Genomic DNA, 15068 nt, shown 5'->3' with positions numbered 1-15068 from the left:
GACATCACTAATTTAAAAAAAGAAATAGCTCAGTGCCTGGAGCAGAAAGGCAAAGAAATCATTTTTCGTTCCAAAATTCAGCATGTGGAGGAGAATGAGACCTGCTCCAGGTACTTTTTTAAAAAAATTAACAATAAAAAGGCTATTATTAAAAATATTGAAGGTGTGTCAGATGTACAGGGTATTTTAAGTAAAGTTCATGAGTTTTATGCTGACCTTTTTAGTGTTAAAACTGTGGATCATAATTTTATGCGTGACTCACTGAAGGAGATTACTACTGTTTTAGACCCTGTCTCCCAGAATTTTTTATTACAGGAGCTGACGGAGCAGGAGGTTTTAGAAACGGTAAAGAGTTTTAAAGCCGGAAAAGTTCCCGGACCGGACGGTATACCCAGTGAGTTTTATGTCAAATTTTATGACATTTTAAAAGAGGATCTTTTTAGCCTTTTTTATGAAGTTTTTAATTCCAAGATGCTGCCTAAGTCCTGGCGGAAGGGTGAGGTCTCCCTGCTACATAAGAAAGGTGACATCGCAGTTTTGAAGAACTGGAGACCAATAACCCTTCTGAATAGCGACTATAAAATAATGGCAAAAGTGTGCGCAAATAGATTAAAAGCCATAATACCCCACATTGTACACTCTAACCAGGTGTGTGGGGTGCCAGGCCGCAGCATCTGGGATAATCTTAACCTGGTAAAAGATGTGATTGAGGACACGAGGTCTAGAAGAGGTAAATTAGCCATTTTATCTATAGACTTCGAGAAGGCGTTCGACCGTGTCTCTCATTTTTATCTTTTTAAGGTTTTAGAGCGTATGGGTATACCTGAAGGATTTTTATTATCACTTAAAGCCTTTTATAAAGATTGCACAAGCAAAATTTTAGTGAATGGTTTTAAGACACAGGACGTGATTTTAGACTCAGGGGTGAAGCAGGGGTGTCCCTTGTCCCCACTGCTTTTTATTTGCGCATTAGAGCCTCTACTGTGTACAATTCGCCGCGATAAGTTAATACGTGGAGTCCCCCTGCCCGGGGGTGGCGGCGTAGAGGCTAAAGCAGTGGGGTACATGGACGATGTAGCGGTTTTTTGCAGGGACACCCTGTCGCTTCAGAGAACCCTCAGACAAATTGAGTTTTATTGCTGTGCTTCCGGTTTTAAGGTGAACTTCGACAAAAGTAATATTTTAAATATAGGAAGCATGGCTTTTAGAGACATACCCGTCCCTGTGTCAGATAATATTACGATTTTAGGTGTCTCCTTCAGTGAGTGCGATAATGGTTTTATCAGTTGGGACATGGTGGCGCAGAAGGTAAATCAAAAAATATGTATGTGGAACATGAGAAAACTTACCATGGAGGGAAAAGTTTTAATTATTAAAATGGTCATTTTACCCCTGCTTTTATATCTCAGTATGGTTTTCCCTCCCCCCACGGTTTTATTGCAAAAAATTACTAAAGCATGTTTTACCTTCTTTTGGAGTTCCAGAATGGAGAAACTTAAAAGAGAGATTGTGATGAAATCCAAACCGAAGGGTGGCAAAGATTTTCCGAATTTTAACAGGTTTCTTTTAATCAAGTTCTTCAGTTTCTGTTTTAATTCCCTTTTTAAAGAACATTATTGGTCCTATTTTTTACGTTTTAATACAGGGTTTTTAATGCGAAGGTTTGGGTGGTTCAACATTGTTTTATCCTCACCTTACGCTTTTAAACTCTCAATAAACTATGTGATTTTAGAAAAGATAGTGACCTTATTCAACCTGAAGGGAAAAAATGTAAATGAGCTGAAAAATAGTAAAAAATTAATTAAAGACCTAAGAGAAAGTGAGACGGTCAGCAGGATTGAGAATTTTAATGAGGAACGAAGTGCTTTTATCTTCAAAATTATTAATGTGTTTTATCTTTTTAATACACAGATGGACCTGGCCTGGAGCTGCATTCATCAATGTCTTCCATGCCGGGCATTCCAATACAGAAGGAGGCTCGCGAGGTCTGCCGTCTGCCCGAGGGAAGGCTGCCAGGCCGAGGAAACGATTCGACACATTTTTTGGACGTGTGATTTTGCGAAGAAATTTTGGAAAAAAATATTCCCTCTTTTGGTAAAGATGGCAGACCTGAAAGACTTGAATTATGAAGATATTTTATATGGACTATTTGGATGCCCAACCGCGAGCCAAAAGATAATAGCGTGGAAGACGATGAATTGCGCCAAAGAAGCTCTATGGAAGGCCAGGAACATCCTGATTTTTAAGCACGATGTTTTATCTACTGATGATGTTTTAGGTCTTTGTTTTAGCGAAATGTACATTTATTATTTATTAGACAAAAAAAGAAATGCCACCCTTCTTAATAAATGGTTTGTGAAAGAATGGAACTCCAACATATAAAGATTTGCCACCATGTCCCTTTTATGTAATGTAATGCAATGAAATATTGATTTTATTGTTATTCATTTGTACAAAAGTTGGTTTTATTGTAAACTGTATTTTTTATCATGAAATAAATCATTGACACCCCTGAAAAGGGGTAGCCAACTTAAAAAAAAAATCTGTTCTTATCAGTTTAATATCTGATACGTCCCCTATCTGGGGACCATATATTAAATGGATTTTTAGAACAGGGAGATGGAAATAGAGCTTGCTCTGTCCACTCCACGCATTGACCTGGTATTGCAGTATTTCCAGGACCGGTGCACCCTTTCCTTATGTGTTGACTAAAAGCAGATTCCAAAAGTGTTTTTTCTCTTTGCCATTGTTTCTGTCTTTCTGAAGGGATCTCCCCTTTTAATCCCATTATTTCAACACCTGTTGGACAATGCATTTGTACAGTCATGTGTGATAATGAGCTCATTTATTAAATGCAATTAATTAATACATTGCCACCTCTTGTTGTGTGTGTGTGTGTGTGTCTTCTGTGTTTCTGTGTTTCCGGCATTTCACATTGGAACAGCTCATTCACCTTCCTTGTCTTCTCTCCGCCCTCCCTCCTAGGTAAGTTAAAGAGCTGCACCTGAGCCAGCCACTGATTGATGCAGCACCACAGTCAAATAGTGGAGTAGGGGAACAGCAAACAGCCATTAAAGCAGCCAGCCGCCTACCCGCCACAATGGACCTACCTGTGTACACTAGATGGATGTGATGGAATGTACTGTCGTCCCTACATTTCAAGAAGAAGTAAGAATTGCAGTTGCAACAAAGCCTTGCTTGCCTACAAAGAGAGCAGCAATTTGGATTTGTTACTTTGTTACCTGGAAGAATAACAAACTGTGCAAGGATGGAGGTTGTAGGAGCAAGGAGAACAAGTTGTCTGTAAAGTTGGTGGATGCCTATTTTCCATTTTGCAGTCCCTTGTCTCCCTCTTGTGGCCTCCTGGAGGCAACTAGCTGTGCAAAAAAAAGACAGCCTGGCGGCCGGCTGTTGCAGTGTTGCCCTCTCAGGCAACACTGAGTGACTGACTGAGCCTCACCGTCTTATATAAAGTTCAGACGGAACTTTGCACGTGTCATAGTGGAGCCCTCAGGATTCCAGAGCCAGCTTTCTGACATCATAATGGGGCCTCAGAGATAAAAGCCTGGGCCCAGGCAGTGTTGGTCAGTGCTGCTCAGCAGGCAGCACCTGACTGGATTAAAGCTGATACAAGGTGTGAAAGGAGAAGGGGTGGCAGTGGGCATGCACTTACTGCTACTGCTGCCGCCGCCAGTATTTGCACGGCAGGAGGGCATTTGGGCGTTGCCAAGAAGGCGTTTTTATGTAGATTCCTCCTCTTTCAGCACTGCATTGTGGTGCAAGCAAAAGAAGCAAATCCTGTGTAGCTTCCTCTCCGGCCTTTATTCACCTCCCTCCCGCTTAGTAGCTGTAAATGTGTGTGAGCCTGCAGGGCCCCATGGAATTGCCTAGGAGTAGGCTGAATCAATCGCTGCAAGGGGTGAACAGCAGTATTAGGCAGGCTCGGTCAACGGCCGGCCCATTCGGGTTATCGCTTCTCGGCCTTTTGGCTAAGATCAAGTGTAGTATCTGTTCTTATCAGTTTAATATCTGATACGTCCCCTATCTGGGGACCATATATTAAATGGATTTTTAGAACAGGGAGATGGAAATAGAGCTTGCTCTGTCCACTCCACGCATTGACCTGGTATTGCAGTATTTCCAGGACCGGTGCACCCTTTCCTTATGTGTTGACTAAAAGCAGATTCCAAAAGTGTTTTTTCTCTTTGCCATTGTTTCTGTCTTTCTGAAGGGATCTCCCCTTTTAATCCCATTATTTCAACACCTGTTGGACAATGCATTTGTACAGTCATGTGTGATAATGAGCTCATTTATTAAATGCAATTAATTAATACATTGCCACCTCTTGTTGTGTGTGTGTGTGTGTGTCTTCTGTGTTTCTGTGTTTCCGGCATTTCACATTGGAACAGCTCATTCACCTTCCTTGTCTTCTCTCCGCCCTCCCTCCTAGGTAAGTTAAAGAGCTGCACCTGAGCCAGCCACTGATTGATGCAGCACCACAGTCAAATAGTGGAGTAGGGGAACAGCAAACAGCCATTAAAGCAGCCAGCCGCCTACCCGCCACAATGGACCTACCTGTGTACACTAGATGGATGTGATGGAATGTACTGTCGTCCCTACATTTCAAGAAGAAGTAAGAATTGCAGTTGCAACAAAGCCTTGCTTGCCTACAAAGAGAGCAGCAATTTGGATTTGTTACTTTGTTACCTGGAAGAATAACAAACTGTGCAAGGATGGAGGTTGTAGGAGCAAGGAGAACAAGTTGTCTGTAAAGTTGGTGGATGCCTATTTTCCATTTTGCAGTCCCTTGTCTCCCTCTTGTGGCCTCCTGGAGGCAACTAGCTGTGCAAAAAAAAGACAGCCTGGCGGCCGGCTGTTGCAGTGTTGCCCTCTCAGGCAACACTGAGTGACTGACTGAGCCTCACCGTCTTATATAAAGTTCAGACGGAACTTTGCACGTGTCATAGTGGAGCCCTCAGGATTCCAGAGCCAGCTTTCTGACATCATAATGGGGCCTCAGAGATAAAAGCCTGGGCCCAGGCAGTGTTGGTCAGTGCTGCTCAGCAGGCAGCACCTGACTGGATTAAAGCTGATACAAGGTGTGAAAGGAGAAGGGGTGGCAGTGGGCATGCACTTACTGCTACTGCTGCCGCCGCCAGTATTTGCACGGCAGGAGGGCATTTGGGCGTTGCCAAGAAGGCGTTTTTATGTAGATTCCTCCTCTTTCAGCACTGCATTGTGGTGCAAGCAAAAGAAGCAAATCCTGTGTAGCTTCCTCTCCGGCCTTTATTCACCTCCCTCCCGCTTAGTAGCTGTAAATGTGTGTGAGCCTGCAGGGCCCCATGGAATTGCCTAGGAGTAGGCTGAATCAATCGCTGCAAGGGGTGAACAGCAGTATTAGGCAGGCTCGGTCAACGGCCGGCCCATTCGGGTTATCGCTTCTCGGCCTTTTGGCTAAGATCAAGTGTAGTATCTGTTCTTATCAGTCCTTGTAAGGATAGATAGCTCGGAGAACCACTGGGGGCTATAAACACTAGCTTAGCGATCCAAGAGCGTTCCAGACGAAGCCGGCGACGAACTGCGGAGAAGAACCAGCGAAGACGACGATCCAGAAGGGAGAAGCCGCCATCGGGGAAGAAGCTCCGGGAGATCGCTGCCGGGAAGAAGGAGAACTGCGACAGAGACCTTCGGAGAAGAGCCGCTGCTGAAGGGGATCTTTGAAGAAGCTCGGCCGCAGAAGAAGCTCGACGAGGAACCGCTGCGGAAGAAATTTCGTGGAAGAACCTCGGCCAGCAAGGAGAAGATTTGCATAGCTCCGCCCCCCTTCGGGAAAGAGCTATCGAAGACCCTCCCCAAGCGACAGGAACAGCTGGAAGAAGCCATGGCCTCAACCAGCAACCCTGCCACCCAGAAGAAGAAGGCTGATGGACCAGGTGAGCCGGTCCAGGCCAGGACATCTCCTCCTGAAGCCTCCTCAAGCGAACAGGCCACCAGGAAGCCGAACCAGGCTGCTCCAACCCTGGAGCCCTGGATGAAGCAGACGGTGGCCCTGAAGCTGAAGGAGGTGGACGGGAGAGTGCCGGACATGACGGAAGAAGTGTTCTGCCAGAAGATGCTCCTGGACCAGGGCTTCGCTAAGCCGGAGACCATCAGCATCCAGGCCTTCATGACCGGGATGTTCTTCGTGACCTTCGCTTCGATCAACATCTGCAGAAGGTACTGGGAGATGGTGAAAGCGGCGAGGCCTGAATCCCCTTTCTCTCGCTTTGTGGGCAACTGCCCTGTCCAAAGAGAGGAAAGGCGGGTGACGGTCTCAATGCGGAACCCACACACCCCCGGCAAAGACATCACCACGCTCCTGAAGCGGTTCTGCACAGTGGTGAGGGAACCCACCCACATCCTGAACGGACTCGGCTTCTGGACTGGCAAGTGGTCGGTAATCGTCCGACTGAACAAGGATTCCAGCGCGGAAGACGGCCTCCAACACCTGCCCCAGTCATTCTCGCTGGGCAACTCCTACGGCCTCATCTACTACCCGGACATGCCGCAGATCTGCAGGAGATGCAGCAAGAAGGGTCATTCGGTGAAGGACTGCAAGGAGGACGCCTGCAAGAACTGCCGGGTAACAGGACACGAGACCAAAGACTGCCCGAAACGGACAATGTGCAACCTCTGCGGACAAGCAGCCCACTCCTACAAGGACTGCCCGAAGAGGGATCGATCCTGGGCAACTGTAGCGGCGAAAGCTCCGGCCAGAGGGAACCCCGCCCCAGCCAGAGCTCCAGCGGCGCAGAAGACCGGGAATAAGAAGGATGGTAAGAAGACGACAGTCCCTCCCCCCCGTCTCCCGGCCCCCCCTCGCCCTACCCTTCCCACCCTCCCTCGCCCGGCCCTCCCCACCCCCCCGTCCCCAACCCCTGTCACCCCCACTGAGGCTCTCACCTTCTCCTACCCACCCATCTCAGTGGTCCTGTCACCTGCACCCCTCCCAACCCAGCCTCCCTTCTCACCAGCTCCAGCAGCACTAACATCTTCCCCTCCAGCTGCTGGAGTCCTCTCCCTGGAGGATTTTCCCCCTCTTGTCTCCTCAGGTGCCATCCAGAGGAAGAGAAAGGTGAGGGACAGCCCAGCTGCTGAGTCCTCAAAGCGACAAGTCGTGGAAATCTGCGAAGATTCCCTTGCGCAGCAGGAGGAAATGGAGCAGATGGTGGAGGAACTCGTGTCTGAACCTGAGGTCATCGACTTCACAACAGACATCCAGGTGGCTACAATCCTGGAACAGTTTTTGTCAGAGGGCCTGCTGGATCTTTCGGACCCGCCAGGAGAGGAGGATCCGCCCGACCGGACTGGTAACTAAGGTGTATCGTTTGCACTAACCTTCTTTATTCTCCCCCATGGCTGCTAAACTTAACATCTTTAGCCTCAATGTGAGGAGTGTTAGAGATAGGACTAGATGTCAGATGGTGCTAACTTTTCTTTCCAAGCAGTCGAGTGATGTATTTATGCTGCAGGAATGTACTCTCCCCTCTTCCAGGTCATACCATCATCTGGCCAGGCAGTGGACCCATGGCCCGTCCTACTGGTCTGGTGGGGGCGACTGTAAGTCTGCAGGGGTTGCCATCCTGATTAGGGGAAGCGTATTTACTGTTGACTCTGTCCAGGAGCTCGCCTGCGGCCGCTTGTTGGTCGTAGACGGTTCCTGGGCAGGAGAGCCGATTAGGCTCATCAACGTGTACGCTCCCCCTATGAAGGCTGAGCGCCTGGAACTATTCCAGACCCTGCGGACCCAGCTCGCCACCACTAGGGCAGTGGTGATGGCCGGGGACTTCAACTGCCCCATCGAAGAGGATGGACGAAGTTCCGGCACTTCAATCAAACTGGATGTCAGTTCCAAACTGCTTATCGAGATGGTAACCGAAGCATCCTTGCAGGACGTTGTGGGCTCCATGGGGATTGGCTCTGTGAACTATTCATGGAGCCGACCCGATGGCTCACTTCGTTCTCGGATTGACTTTGTGTTCACCTCCCGGGCAGTCAAGCAGCATGGGCACTCCATGGTCCCCTGCTTCTTCTCTGACCACAGGGCCATTCTCTTCCAGGGTGCCATCGGCCACGGTTTTCCTCCCGGCCCTGGCTCCTGGAAGCTGAATTGTGCCCTGCTGGAAAGAGAGGAGGTACTGGCGGAACTTAGAGACGCCTATATTGTTTGGAGGAATGATAAAGTTTTCTTTGACAAAACCTGTGACTGGTGGGAATATGTTAAAGTTGAATTTCGTTGTTTCTTTCAGGCAAAAAGTCGTCAACAGGCGTGTGAGAGGAAGAGAGACTTCAGAGAGATGCAGCGTCAGCTGCGATCCCTGCAAGACCTCCTTCAATGCGGCTGGGACGTCAGGAAGGAGCTGGAGGAAGCCAAAAAGGGCCTGAAAAGGCACTTTGAGGAGGAATCCAAGCGAATTGTCTTTCGTTCCAAGGTGGAGAACCTGGAGAAGGGTGAGAAATGTAACTCGTTCTTTTTCAGGAAACTCCATGCCGGCCACACGCCCCTGAAGGAACTTCGAGATGAGACCGGAAACATGCATTCTGGGAAGAAGGAGGTGATGGGAGTCGTCACAGACTACTACCGAAGCCTCTACTCCCGGAAAACCACTGACCCCGAAGCCGCCGATAAATTCCTGTCAGGTATCACTAATCATCTTGATCCTGCAGGTACGGAGGCTATGGATGTACCCCTGACGGTGGAGGAACTGCTCTCTGCCGCTAAATCCTTCAGACCCGGCAGGACCCCGGGCAGTGATGGTCTCCCAGCAGAGCTCTATGTAGCGCTGGGGGACTTGATCAGTCCGGACCTGCTGGAGCTCTATGAGGAGATGGTGGTGGAGGGTAGAATGCCACCGTCCTTGAGAGAAGGCATGATCACGATCTTGTATAAGCGGAAGGGGGAGAGATGTGACCTGAAAAACTGGCGTCCCATCTCTCTCCTGAACGTGGACTACAAGATCCTCGCCAAAGTATTGGCCAACAGACTGAAGGTTGTCATCGGACAGATCATCGGATCGGACCAAACCTGCGGCATTCCTGGCCGTAGGGTGGCCGACAGTCTTGCCCTGGTGAGGGACACGGTGCATTACATGCAAAGCCGCCGTACACACGCGGCCCTGGTCAGTCTGGATCAGGAGAAGGCTTTTGACCGGGTCTCTCACGAATTCATGGGTAAGGCTCTGCGTAGGCTGCGGCTTGGCAGGTTGTTCTGTTTGTATGTTAACCTGATGTATTGCGACATTTACAGCTCGGTGCTGGTGAACGGCTGGAAGACTGACCCCTTTCCTGTATCGTCGGGGGTTAGACAAGGCTGTCCTCTTTCACCTCTCCTTTTTGTTTGTGTTATAGAGCTCTTCGCAGAGGCTATCCGGCAGAATGGAGAGATCAGAGGGATCACCGCACCAGGTCCAGGACACTTCGAGGTCAAATGCTCGCTGTACATGGACGACGTGACCGTCTTCTGCGCTGACCAGAGTTCGGTGACTGCACTCGTCCAGACCTGTGAGGAGTTCGGACGCGCTTCAGGGGCAAAAGTCAACTGCGGGAAGTCGGAAGCCATGCTCTTCGGAAAGTGGTACCTGCCTTCTCCTGCCTCCCTCCCGTTTACTATCAAGCCGGACTTCATCAAAATTCTGGGAGTCTGGTTCGGTAAGGAAGGTGCAGCCCTAAAGTCGTGGGAAGAACGCTTGGCCAAAGTCAACCAAAGGATCGGACTGTGGAGCCTCAGACAACTCACTATTGAGGGCAAAGCAATGGTCCTGCGTAACGAAGTCTTGCCTGTGCTACAATACACTGCACAGGCATGGCCCCCTCTTGCCACCGTCTCGAGGGCCATTACCAGGACTGTGTTTCGCTTCATCTGGGGCTCGAAAATGGACAGAGTAAAGCGGACTGTTATGTACAAGGAGCCCCGCAAAGGTGGGAAGGGTATACCCGACATTCCCACTCTGCTGCGGATCGCTTTTGTATGTGACTGTGTTCGTAGGACTCTGAGGACAGCAAACGGCTCTGCGGGCAAGGCCATGTCCCGCTACTTCCTCCTTCCCCTCTGGCGAGGTTTTGGCTGGGACAAGTGGGACAGCTCCTTCCCTTACAACTGGCACGCTCCCTGGTTCTACGGAGATGTCGTCCGGTTCGTGAGGGAGCATCAACTGGAGGGTCTTAAGCCCGACTTGTGGAAACCTAAGACGATCCACAAGCACATCAGAGCAAAGGACTCACTGGAGTCTGTTCCAGGGCTTCATGCCGACACGTTGGAGACTGTTTGGACTAACGTGTCATCTGGCAGGTTGACCAACGGGCACAAGGACATTTCATGGATGGCCATCCAGGGAGGACTGCCTCTCAGGTCATTCATGCATGCCCGCAACCTGTGCAAGACCCGGTACTGCCCCAGGTGCCCCTTCACGGAGGAAACATCTTTGCACATTTTCTGGCAGTGCCCCTTTGCACAGGGTCTGTTGAAAGCCTTGGAACATGAACTCAAGGACTCAGTACCCAGGAACAGACTGTCGTACCGCTCGGTACTTTATGGACTATTTCCTGGGAATACCACGGATGGAGCAATCCAGGAAGCCTGGCGCCTTATGAACTGCTTTAAGGACGCTATATGGTTTGCCAGGAACCGTCTGATTTTGCGGAGAGAGAGTGTGTCCGTCCAGGACTGCCGCAGGCTGATCCACAGCCTGCTCAGAGACTATTCCACCTGGGACAGCCCGGACGTCGATGAGGAAGAGGACTGATACTCCCCTTCCCCCCACTCTCCCTTCTTGTGTGTTGTCTTTCAATAAAGCTTCGGGCCTGTGATTTCCCCCTTCCCTATCCCCTCCTACCCACTCCCCTATCCCATCACTTGTCTGTAATGCTTTGTTGTTTGGCTTTAGTGAATGCAAGAATGTTAGTGTAGCATGTGGTGTAATGTATAGCATAGGCTAGCCTGTACTGTGTATTATACTGTCATGTTATGTTTGACGACTGTTATTATTTATTATTTGCTGCTTCATGGCTTGCGCTGCGTCGCAGTAATGTTTGTATGATGACGATTGATTGTCAATAAAGCATTTTTCAATCAAAAAAATCTGTTCTTATCAGTTTAATATCTGATACGTCCCCTATCTGGGGACCATATATTAAATGGATTTTTAGAACAGGGAGATGGAAATAGAGCTTGCTCTGTCCACTCCACGCATTGACCTGGTATTGCAGTATTTCCAGGACCGGTGCACCCTTTCCTTATGTGTTGACTAAAAGCAGATTCCAAAAGTGTTTTTTCTCTTTGCCATTGTTTCTGTCTTTCTGAAGGGATCTCCCCTTTTAATCCCATTATTTCAACACCTGTTGGACAATGCATTTGTACAGTCATGTGTGATAATGAGCTCATTTATTAAATGCAATTAATTAATACATTGCCACCTCTTGTTGTGTGTGTGTGTGTGTGTCTTCTGTGTTTCTGTGTTTCCGGCATTTCACATTGGAACAGCTCATTCACCTTCCTTGTCTTCTCTCCGCCCTCCCTCCTAGGTAAGTTAAAGAGCTGCACCTGAGCCAGCCACTGATTGATGCAGCACCACAGTCAAATAGTGGAGTAGGGGAACAGCAAACAGCCATTAAAGCAGCCAGCCGCCTACCCGCCACAATGGACCTACCTGTGTACACTAGATGGATGTGATGGAATGTACTGTCGTCCCTACATTTCAAGAAGAAGTAAGAATTGCAGTTGCAACAAAGCCTTGCTTGCCTACAAAGAGAGCAGCAATTTGGATTTGTTACTTTGTTACCTGGAAGAATAACAAACTGTGCAAGGATGGAGGTTGTAGGAGCAAGGAGAACAAGTTGTCTGTAAAGTTGGTGGATGCCTATTTTCCATTTTGCAGTCCCTTGTCTCCCTCTTGTGGCCTCCTGGAGGCAACTAGCTGTGCAAAAAAAAGACAGCCTGGCGGCCGGCTGTTGCAGTGTTGCCCTCTCAGGCAACACTGAGTGACTGACTGAGCCTCACCGTCTTATATAAAGTTCAGACGGAACTTTGCACGTGTCATAGTGGAGCCCTCAGGATTCCAGAGCCAGCTTTCTGACATCATAATGGGGCCTCAGAGATAAAAGCCTGGGCCCAGGCAGTGTTGGTCAGTGCTGCTCAGCAGGCAGCACCTGACTGGATTAAAGCTGATACAAGGTGTGAAAGGAGAAGGGGTGGCAGTGGGCATGCACTTACTGCTACTGCTGCCGCCGCCAGTATTTGCACGGCAGGAGGGCATTTGGGCGTTGCCAAGAAGGCGTTTTTATGTAGATTCCTCCTCTTTCAGCACTGCATTGTGGTGCAAGCAAAAGAAGCAAATCCTGTGTAGCTTCCTCTCCGGCCTTTATTCACCTCCCTCCCGCTTAGTAGCTGTAAATGTGTGTGAGCCTGCAGGGCCCCATGGAATTGCCTAGGAGTAGGCTGAATCAATCGCTGCAAGGGGTGAACAGCAGTATTAGGCAGGCTCGGTCAACGGCCGGCCCATTCGGGTTATCGCTTCTCGGCCTTTTGGCTAAGATCAAGTGTATTTATACAGGAGGTTTTTAGTCAGAAGGTGCTCAGGTACCCTCTCTCTCGGCCTCGGGGGATCGTCCAGGTTCGCCTGGACTTCACCCCCGTGCTGCTATTTGGGAGAGAGGCTTAGTCCTGAGCAACGAGTTGCGATCCCCCCCCCAGCCCTTTGGTAAGTCTCAGGACCCCATAGGGCGCAGCAATTGCTGTGCGGTTCGGCCTGGCCACGGAAATGGCAGGCGAGCCTGATGCGGTGCCGGTGTATGCCCGGCTAAGGAACTCTGCCCGATTTATCGTGGCAGAGGGTGGAGGCGGTCCACGTGGCGTAAAGTTCTTGGTCCACAAGATCTTGGAAGAACTACTGGCGGTCCACAAGAATGAGATTCTGGCTATCCAGGATTACCCGAAACGAGGAATTTTCGATGTCACCTTTATGGGAGAAGGAATCCTCCGTGATGCCATGGACCGAGCTGAGAGGAGAAAAGGTGAACTCGTGGTAGCGGGAGTCCAGGTAGTAGAACATGCCTTCGAAATTACGAAACTCGTGGTGATTAAAATGTACTCCCCATATGTGAAGGATATGGAAGTGGCAGCATTCTTAGCTGCCTACTTCAAGAATGTCAAACTGTTGGGGAGAGTTATGAACGAGTGTGGAGTGTGGACCGTCAAGTGGAAGTTCTTAGTAACATTGATAAAGGACCCCTCCACCCAAGAAACGAGATTACCACCGGCTCGTTTTAAAATTGGAAATGTGAATGGCGACCTCTATTTTTCAGGGATGCCAAACTTCTGCAGGGCCTGCGGTACCTATGGACATACCAGTTTTAACTGCGATGTCACCTGTAGAAACTGTGGAAGCAAAGAGCACAATATGAGAGAGTGCACACAAGAGAAAAAATGTAATTTTTGCCAAAAAACTGGTCATCTGTACTATTCTTGTCCCCATAGGTACCGAGGCGAAGAAAATGAGCAACCCGAGGCGCCCCCACGTGCTCCACCAGCAGACCAGTCCCACCCCCTGGGAGAGGAGCATGCCGGGGCAGCGAAGGAGCAGCGAGGCACCTGGGCTTCAGTGGTGCGAAGTAATGGAGCCAAAGCGGGTGCCTCGCGGCCAGCAACCTCTGAGGAAAGGATGGAGCCCAATGCCAAAGAAAAAAGGCAATCTAAGAGGAAGGCGGAAAAGGAGCAGGCCACCGATGATACTGGGGCATCCCAGAGGGCTGGTTGTCCAGTGGGTGCCGGGCCTGCTCCTGTACCTGGGTCTCAGGAGTCTGACTCCGAGCAGGAGAACTGGGTAGCGGTGGGTCCCCGAAAAAAGGGAAAACAGGAGCGTGCTGGTAGGAGGGAATCAGGGGAGGAGCAGATGGACACAACCGTGAAAAAAAGTGAGGCTCCTCCTAGGACCACCTCCTCGCCTGACCTGGTGAGGAGGGTGGGCACTGTTCCCTCCCAGATACCGGACACCCCGCCATGTGCGCAACCTCCCCCTCTAAGACGGCGTCATCAGAGCCTGGGGGGAGAGGCGGGGCCCTTGGGGGACCCACCCGAAATGGACCTACGTGGTCACCCAGTTGAGACCCAGGTGACGCTAGGCGAGATTGGGCTCCCCTTGTATGAGATAAGAGTTGCTGGCACGGCCCTCAGTGAAGGTAGTTCCTCTCCCTTTTCGTCCCTCTTTGCAGGCGATTCGGACGAGGGTGGGGATATGAGCGCAAACGAGAGTTCTGGTAATGCTGGTGGAGGAAATGTCTGATTTTAAGTTCCACGAATATTTATTATTTTAAAATCAAGACGCTATTTTAATCTCCACAATGTCAGAAGTAAAGGGAATCTCCCTCAACGTGAGGGGCGCCAAGTCCAAAGTTAGAAGGGTTGCTCTCTTCAGCTTTTTAGCTGGCCTGGCAGCCTCTGTTTTTTTCCTGCAGGAGTGCGGCATTCCCCATATGATGAAGTACCATAAATACCAAGAGGATTGGAAGTATGGTCCATCAGTCTGGTCTGGATCTAACGAGTCCAGATCAGCAGGGGTCGCCATTCTTTTTAAGGGAAACGTTTTAATCGATTTTATCCAAGAGATTCTTCCAGGACGTATTTTATTGGTTAAGGCTTTTATTGACGGTGTGAAATGGCAGTTTTTAAATTTTTACGGCTCACCAGATAAAAATGAAAGAGCAGAAATGTTAGCGATTTTACCTCTTTTTATTAACACGACTGAGCCTTTTATCCTCGCAGGTGATTTTAATTGTATCCTGAGGGGGGAACGCCGGCTTACCAGCGCTACAAGCAGAAACTATGACAAGACCTCTGGACTGCTCAAAGATATGGTGGGTGATTTTAAATTAAAAGACGTTTATAAAGAGTGTAACAGGAGCAGTCCAGAGGAAGCCGGCGTTACCTGGAGCAACGCCACCTGTAGCTCCAGGATAGATTTTATATTTTGTAATGAGAATCTACTGCCTTTTAAATGTGAAGTTTTAACCAATGTTTTTTCTGATCACAAGCTTTT

At 49.2% G+C, this 15068-nt stretch overlaps 2 non-coding genes and 2 pseudogenes across 2 annotated transcripts; all 4 read left to right on the top strand.

Annotated features, from left to right (window-relative positions):
• The first annotated feature begins 2507 nt into the window (after positions 1–2507).
• LOC142726897 (U2 spliceosomal RNA) lies at positions 2508–2695 on the top strand. The gene has a single exon (XR_012877124.1). It is a non-coding gene; the product is annotated as a U2 spliceosomal RNA (small nuclear RNA).
• A 1274-nt stretch (positions 2696–3969) lies between these two features.
• On the top strand, positions 3970–4160 carry LOC142726937 (U2 spliceosomal RNA). The gene has a single exon (XR_012877145.1). It is a non-coding gene; the product is annotated as a U2 spliceosomal RNA (small nuclear RNA).
• A 1274-nt stretch (positions 4161–5434) lies between these two features.
• LOC142726911 (U2 spliceosomal RNA) lies at positions 5435–5536 on the top strand (annotated as a pseudogene).
• A 5557-nt stretch (positions 5537–11093) lies between these two features.
• On the top strand, positions 11094–11269 carry LOC142726891 (U2 spliceosomal RNA; annotated as a pseudogene).
• The last annotated feature ends 3799 nt before the right edge of the window (positions 11270–15068 follow it).

Source organism: Rhinoderma darwinii, unplaced genomic scaffold (genome assembly GCF_050947455.1).
Source record: "Rhinoderma darwinii isolate aRhiDar2 unplaced genomic scaffold, aRhiDar2.hap1 Scaffold_643, whole genome shotgun sequence".
Lineage (NCBI taxonomy): Eukaryota > Metazoa > Chordata > Amphibia > Anura > Rhinodermatidae > Rhinoderma > Rhinoderma darwinii.
Note: the sequence above shows the minus strand (reverse complement) of the source record. Positions and strands in the feature narration are given on the sequence as shown.